This window comes from Phocoena phocoena, chromosome 17 (genome assembly GCF_963924675.1).
Source record: "Phocoena phocoena chromosome 17, mPhoPho1.1, whole genome shotgun sequence".
NCBI lineage: Eukaryota > Metazoa > Chordata > Mammalia > Artiodactyla > Phocoenidae > Phocoena > Phocoena phocoena.
The window spans coordinates 40,466,302-40,474,062 of NC_089235.1; the positions used below are offsets into that span (position 1 = coordinate 40,466,302).

At 42.6% G+C, this 7,761-nt stretch overlaps 1 non-coding gene across 1 annotated transcript; it reads right to left on the reverse strand.

Moving 5' to 3' along the window:
• Positions 1 to 92: 92 nt before the first annotated feature.
• Positions 93 to 174, reverse strand: TRNAS-AGA (transfer RNA serine (anticodon AGA)). Its single transcript has one exon. It is a non-coding gene; the product is annotated as a tRNA-Ser (tRNA).
• Between the last annotated feature and the right edge of the window lie 7,587 nt (positions 175 to 7,761).

A 7,761-nucleotide genomic window follows, 5' to 3' on the forward strand; every position in this document is an offset into this window, starting at 1 on the left:
AGTTGTATTCCTGCAGTTCATAAATTCTTTAAATAATCTGTGGAGAAGCCTGCAAAAGGAAAACAAGGATTTGTACCAAAAGGCTGGCGGACCGTAGTCGGCAGGATTCGAACCTGCGCGGGGAGACCCCAATGGATTTCTAGTCCATCGCCTTAACCACTCGGCCACGACTACTGTTGACGTTATTTTTGGCAATGAGATCTATGTAGTCTGCACACAAGTATCTACTCCAGTAACAGGTATGTTTAGATCGTGAGGAAAACATTGCAAAGCTGTTCTGCCAGATAAGAGCATATTTGAATGTTATGGCTCTAATAATTTTACCTTCTTGAAGGGCTCTTAGAGCATATCTCGTCCAACCTTTTACTCCCCATCAGAAAAAACTGAATTTTAGTAAAATCGCTAAAGTTAGCGTCAGAAAACAAGAGGTAAGGAAGAAAGCCTGGTGCTGCTGTACACCTGCTTGCAGAGGTGTGCATTTGCAGGAGGGAACCGGCAACTGTGGGGCCACCGACCAGCCTCCGGGCTTCCTTGACGGGCTCCCAGCTCCACCCCTGCCCCTCTCTCTTGGACAAACAGCTTCCAAGGACTCTTTTTACCCACTAGGCACTAAAATGCTGTTGCCCACTGATTTAAATTCACTATGCAGGGCCAGACTGTCCCACAGTGCCGTAAAAACACTACTTTGAAAAGTGTGATACGTGATAAAATGCAAGGTATTGTCATTTCATGGTACTGCTGTAAATACTGTGCATACCGAAACCTGAACTTTTGAGTATTTCTAACGTGGGATAGCAAAGAGGTTGGCAGCCTTGGAAACTCTGGAGCTAGTTTAATCGAGTTGAATTAGTAGCTTCATTTATTTGGTTTGTTGTTTGTTCAGAATATCTTTAATGTCCCTGAAGAGCAACATGAAGTGGTGTGATGGAGCGAATGTAGAGCCTACCTTTAAATATTCGACTTTTGGGAGCCAGCTGTTAAATGCAACCATTATTAAAAAATTAGATTAAATATATTAAAAAACAAAAGCAATACTCAAAATTCACTACAGTCTAGTTATTTACCTACATTTTACTATAATTTATGCTGCTGAGGTTATTTACATCTATTGTATCTGAAATACTATACAGTGGGTTGTTATTGTGAATCTCTTCCTAACTTCCTGTTAGTGATGTCACTTGGGTAGCTTGGAATCAGCCTTCATGAGTGTACTTGCTCCAGGGAAATTGCACATGCTACAAAATACTTTTCTCACTAGAGTTAGTTGTCAAGCATTTACCAGCACATCACTAATGTTTACCATCAGACCAACCTTGAATATTCCCAGCAAGGCAACATTCCACTTACCTGTCTGGCTGCCCTGGTTATACTCCCTGAAGCTTTCTTTGTTTTAGCTATCAGAATCCTAGCATATTGTATGACTTCCCACTCAATATTTAGAAGTTTTGTTTTGTTTTTCCCTAACTTGCTTTGCTGGGTGATGGTGCTTGGAACTGGCCTCCAAAAAAAGACAGGAATAAGCCACTTGATACTGAAATTGCCCTTGCAATATGGTTCTGGGGGAGTTATGCATAGTTGCCATACAGTTTAATAGGCTTAAATTAATAATTTGATTTTTCTCTATTAAAGATGAAATCTGAGGTATACCACCAGTGGCTGAAAGAATCTTTTAGCATGTAGAAGATTTGCATGAAGGACTATGAAAAGATAAAAGAGGACATGTTTCTAGTTGTGTGTTTTGTTTACATGAATATTGGAAAAAATTGGAGCTTGTTTCCTTCTTCCACTCCCACTCCGGTTTTAATAGAATATCATGTGTAGATCATCCAGAGGTTTGGTGTTTTGAGAATTTCACTTACAGCTTGTTCAACTGTTCATTGGGTCTTCTGACCTCAGTTGTGTTGTCTTTCTGGTTTGCGTTAGAGTGAGAAAAGTCAAGTTCAGTGTCTACAGTGAGAAACGCCACATATCACATATGTGTATGGCTGTTTGATAAATGGGATGATGATAGCATACTATTAAAAATCTGCAGGGAGTTCCCTGGTGGCCTAGTGGTTAGGATTTCAGGCTTTACTGCTGTGGCCCAGATTTAGTCCTTGGTGAGGTAACTGAGATCCCACAAGCCACAGCGGCAAAAAAAAAAAAAAAAATCTCCAGATGTCAGGAGCGATACCAGGTGAACTTCAGCGGCCTCTAAGCAATGGAGGTGGATGTACGTGATGAATGTATACTTGGCTTTGGAAGAGTCTGCGTTTGTGCAAATCATATTAGAAGATAATTAAAAAATATATTGTATATTCCTTTGGTCTTTTTGTTTTCCAAAGTGAAGAATCTTATTTATTCTCTCTATAGTTGTTAATATGTGTAGACAGTGATGTGAATCCTTGTCCCTTAACTCTTTCCCAGTCTTGGAAAGCATGCCGAGTGTCAGATGTTTCATAAAGGAGTATAGCCAAGAGTCTTCAGACAATACAATTATTAAACACGGTAAAAGTGGCGTGCTGTGTATTATTACATTTACTTAGCATTCCAAGGAAGTATTTTAGGGAAAAGGTGTCCATGATAAGAAAACAAAGCCCCGTTGACTTTCCCAAGTAAATAGATAGATAGATAGATACCCACCGCTGGGCAGTGACAGTGGCGTGGGTGTGAGGGGGGAGGCGTCTTCACAGAACAGTCGCCAGCTTCCCAGCAGCTAATGCTATAGAAGAAATGGAAATAGCACTGGGAGCAGCTCTTTTAAGATTCTTTTAAGTCGTCCTGAGTTAGGCCTTGATGCCGTGTAGGTAAATTCAGTCCATAACACGCAGAATCTTTATTGGAATTTGTACATTCATCTCTCACAGCTGTGGAGAGTTTAGACTAGTCACAACTCTCACTGGGATACTATCATCTTTGTAATTTGAAAAAGGATCAGGAGCCTGCAGGCTTGGAACATCTTGAGAAAGCTCTGGCCCTGAAATACCTCATCACACGTGGGGGACACCACTTGCGGCATCATCGCAGAGAGCTTAGGAATGCCGAAATCAAGTACTTCTCTGGCATGATTTCAAATGGCCTGAGAACTGTTTTTTTTTTTTAACTGCAAAACAGATTCTTTCCTCTTCCATCAACCCCGTTGCTGTCAATGTGTCCAGTGTTAGGTGCCAGAAATGAGAATAGCCTCTTAACAATAACAATGACAAAGTTAACACGGCCGCCGGGGGGATCTCTCAAGAATCTGTTAGGGTGTATTTGGATCCACAGGCACGTTCTGAAGATGTGCACCTCTTCAGTCTTTCTAGCCTAAGTACATTTCTCTTCGGCAGCCTGGACAAAACCTGTCACTTTTTTGCCAGACCTTCTCATGCTTTCAGGCCCCTCGGCCACTATTTTTCACGGACCCCCGTGTGTCCATATGGTAGGGCTAGGCTCAAAGTTGGTATATGGGAAGCAGCCTCTGACAGCACGGAGGCCTGGTGAACTATAGTCATTTGTTCAAAAGGCCAGTACTTACAGATGTGCTCTAAGAGGGTCATACAATTTTTGATCCCACCCAAATGGACATTTTAGCACCATGCACATAGCAACCAACAAACAGATCAGCGCGAAGAGGCAAGTGCTAATGTATGTGGCGCAAACCCATCATCCCTCTGAGAAGTCAGTAGTCGAGCCTTTGTTTGAGGCTTTGACGTTAAAATAATTTTTTCACTTCTGTAGTTCTGTGAGTCCAACTCCCTCTTCCCTCCTCCTTGTTTCATATCATTTTTTACTTTATGATTTTCAGCCTTCAGAAAGTTAAACCTGATTCAAGCAAAAGAAAAAAGGATCAGTTGAGGAACCATGTGGGGCAGTAGGAATTTCAGCTAGGCGTTATAACAAAAGCAAATTGAGAACCAAATGGATGGAGGCCATCAGAAATGTCTCACAGGCCAGGGCTTAGGTTTAGTGCCTCGTAGTCTTCCGTGTCCCCGATTGGCCATAGTGCCTCATAGGAAGGAGGTCCGGGTTTTAAGCTGACCAGTTTGCTCCATTTCCTCAGTCACACTTCCACCTATCAATCAATCTTTATAGTTTTAAAAAAGATGCCTGCAGGTTTCTGAAAATCCAAAAGCTCTCCACGTACATGAAAAGCTCACAGAAGTCCCTAAGGATAAAGCCAACAGAACTGTCTCCCTTACAGTGAACTGCCCAAGGAATATTATAGGGGGATGGAAAGGACTTTAGTGATTGTGTATAAAACTCTTTCATTTTACAGACGAAGCAGTTAAGGCCAGAGAAGTGAAGCAATTTAGAAATTCTTTAATTAAGAGATTTTCATTGCAACCATTACATTGTCTTATTTCATTATCATACTGGTTATCCTGGATAATACTGCTTTTAGTGGCTATAAAATTAATGATATAAATTTAATATCAGATTGCCACATTTTGGAATCCTTTCATGCCCAGATTGACCGTATCAACAAAAGCTATTTTACCCCCTCTAGTTCTTTGTCTCTGATTGCCTGTGTCATTTGGAGGTACCCACTGCTCTGTAGTTTTAAGTGATTATGTCTAGACCTCATATTGCATATGAGGACACAAACTCCTGAAGGACAGGGGCTGGAACTGATGCGTATTTGTTTCTCCTGTAGTGCCTAGGAAGGTGGGGGAGAAGTGTGGCCTTTGAGAACATTTAAATTGAAATCCTCTTATACTACTTTTGGGGACTAGGAAATCCCCACCGTATGCTAACAGTGAGGCTGACTCAACGACCTGTGAATTAGAAGCCTGTAGAGATGCTAAGGTCTTCCTTCCCCCATTCCTGCTAATATGGGCACAGAATGGTCTGTTCAAGCCACAGAAACTCTTGGCTGAAGGAGAATGAGTCTTCTGAGCGTGCAGGGAGGTCTCAGCTCCAGGAGAGGCTGTGGAAGCTACAGAGGAGGGCCAGAGCAGACCTTGAGCTCACCTCTGTGCCCCCGGTGCTGGCATGGGCCTGGCCTTTGAATGAAGGGACAGATTCCTTCCATAGAAGGAGCAGCATATTTTCTGGCCTTTGGCTTTTTTTCTTATGAAATGGACATCATCTCAGACTGCACGCAGTCATATTCTGTGAGTTATTTATCATTTATTGACAGAACGTCTCTGATTGCTCTGTCAGTTCCTGTTTGCCCTGCTTGGCTGTGGGTACTGAAATATCCCACCTGCAGGATGAACCCCACCAGCCCCTGAGCCGTCCCAGGACTTGCTCAGTCTTCTTCATCATGGTTAAATCTGGAATTAGTCTGGGATGGCCTAAGTCTGATATCCAGTGAGCAAAATGCCACATTGATGTCTGCCCCATGAACCCCTGTGTGACGGACTTCTACTTTTAGATTGAACTCCATTTCTATTCTTGGGCTGAAACTTTATCCAAACCCCAAACCCTTGTCCAGGGCTCTAGTAGTTCCCTAGGGCTTCCAAAGATAAATTGCTACAAACTTGGTGGATTAAAAGAACAGAAATTTATTCTCTCAGTACTGAAGGCCAGAAGTCTGAAATCAAGGTGTGGGCAGGACCACACTCCCTCTGAAGGTTCCAAGGGACAATCTGTTCCTTGCCTCTTCCAGCTTCTGGTGGCTTTTAGCATTCCTTGACTTGTAGCCTCATCACTCCAATCTCTGCCTCTGTCTTGACATAGCCTTCCCTGTGTGTCTTCTCTGTGTGTCTATTTTATGAGGATCCATCTGATTGCCTTTAGGACTCACCCAGATTATCCAGGATAAGCCCCTCCTTTCAAGATCCTAAAGTTAATCATGTCTGTAAAGATCCCTTTTCCAAATAACATAACATTAATAGATTCCAGGGATTTGACATGGATATCTTTTTTTGGGGGGGTCATTACTTAGTTTACAAAGGCCCTGATAGCTCCTGGCCCATGTTGGCCCCTGCTCCTGGGAGATGGGCCCCTTGTCTTTCTTGTTTCTGGCTAAGTTTCAACATGAATGAGTCTGTCTGGAATTCTGTCACCCACTTGACAGTATCTCCACAGCTGTGGACACATCTTGCGAGTATCTCCACAGCTCCCACGTTCTTACTGCCTTTCTAGGCCTCCAGTTCTAGCCCCTTGGGTATAAGTGTCAGGCTGGATCAGATCCAAGCTTGCCTTTAAATAATGTGATTTTGCCTGGTGGACTCCTTTCCCACAAATAAGCCCAAGGGCAGGTCAGTTCTCTTAGCCTGAGTCGTACTGGAATGGTTTCCATCCTCTTGTCAACCTGGCATTGAGGTCTCAGAATGCCTCATGGCAATGCCTGTGTCAGGTATAGTATTCTCATGTCTATAGTATAATTCATTGCACACCTGCCATATTCTGAGCTCTTTGTATAACTTATTTTATTGAATTGTCACATGTGAAGAAATAGGGACAGAGAGCTAAAGTTACTTGCCCAAGGTCAAACAACCTGGGTTTTGAACTTGGGTCTAACTGCAAAATTCATGTTCATTTTTTTGTGCCATACTACATTTTATGTGTTTTCATTATTTATCTTAAGGTTATCTTCTCTCCTCTCATGGCTAGTGATATCTTTAGCTTTCTATGGTATAATCAACTAAAATAAAAATTTAAAAAGATAACTTTCTTAATCTAAAGGAAACATAATTTAATGAAAGGCAGCATACTAATGGCGGTGAACATGTGGCTTTAGAAGTCACATGGGCCTTGGTTTCAGTCTCACTTCCCCAGTTTACTAGCTGAGGATGGGGGTACTTGAAGGCATTCTTTATCTTCTCTGTCAGTTTCTTCATATGTTAAAAAATGGGGTTAGTAATACAGTAATGGCTTGGCAAGGATGTTGAGAGGGTGGAATGGGAGCCCAAGGTGGAGGCGACAGAATTGCAGAGCTACTGAGAGAGCAGGACAGCCTCTAACAATGAGCCCAGTGGAAAAGACCATCTTTATGGCCTAGCACCTCTCTGGGCTTGCCTAATGTTTTCTCCTTAAATTGATTCCTAATAAGTAGTGACCCACTGTTTGAAGTGTTCTGTCCTTAGAGCATTACTCTTATTATGTCCTTAGTTTCTTACTAAAGCTCTGATGGTCTTACATTGCTTTCCATATGAAGTCTGAATCCTTAGCCTGGAAGGCTCCTAGTGCCCCCTCAGATCCCCCTGGCAGGAGGCAGCAGACTTGGGGCTTTGGAGTCAGGTGGGCCAGAACCGAAGGCCGGTCTATGGCACTCAGAAGTACTGTGGCCGTGGACAAGTTAACTTAATTTTTTATATCCCTGAACCTTCCCTTGTGAGAGGGAATAATGATGCCTACCTCACTGGGCTGTTGTGAGGGTCAGATGAGAGCACACACAGTAAGTGCTCAGTAAAAATTAGTGGTGAGGTTTTCTGCCCAGTATGTGCTCTGGTTCCCAACATACTCCACTTCTGGCTGTTTTCCAGAAGAATTTGGTGCCCTCCTGTATCTGTGCATTTGCTCATTCTATTACTCCTTCCCTGACCTGACTGCCTTTTTTGGGGAAGTCTAATCAATCTTTCTTGACTCAGCCAAAATGTCACCATTTTAGTTTCAGCTGATCGATGAATGAAAAGTGGTCCACTCCTCCCTTGAGTATCTGTAGCCCTATAACCATGTTGTGGCACTTATTGTCTGTCATAGTTATTTCTAGTGTCCCTTACAAGAATGTGAGATGCATGAGGATGGGGAATGTGTTCACCCCATGTGTACTCTCCCAATGTACATCCCCTCAAAACACTTAGCACAAATAATATATTGAATGATTAAGTGTGTAAAATTGCCACTTGCTGT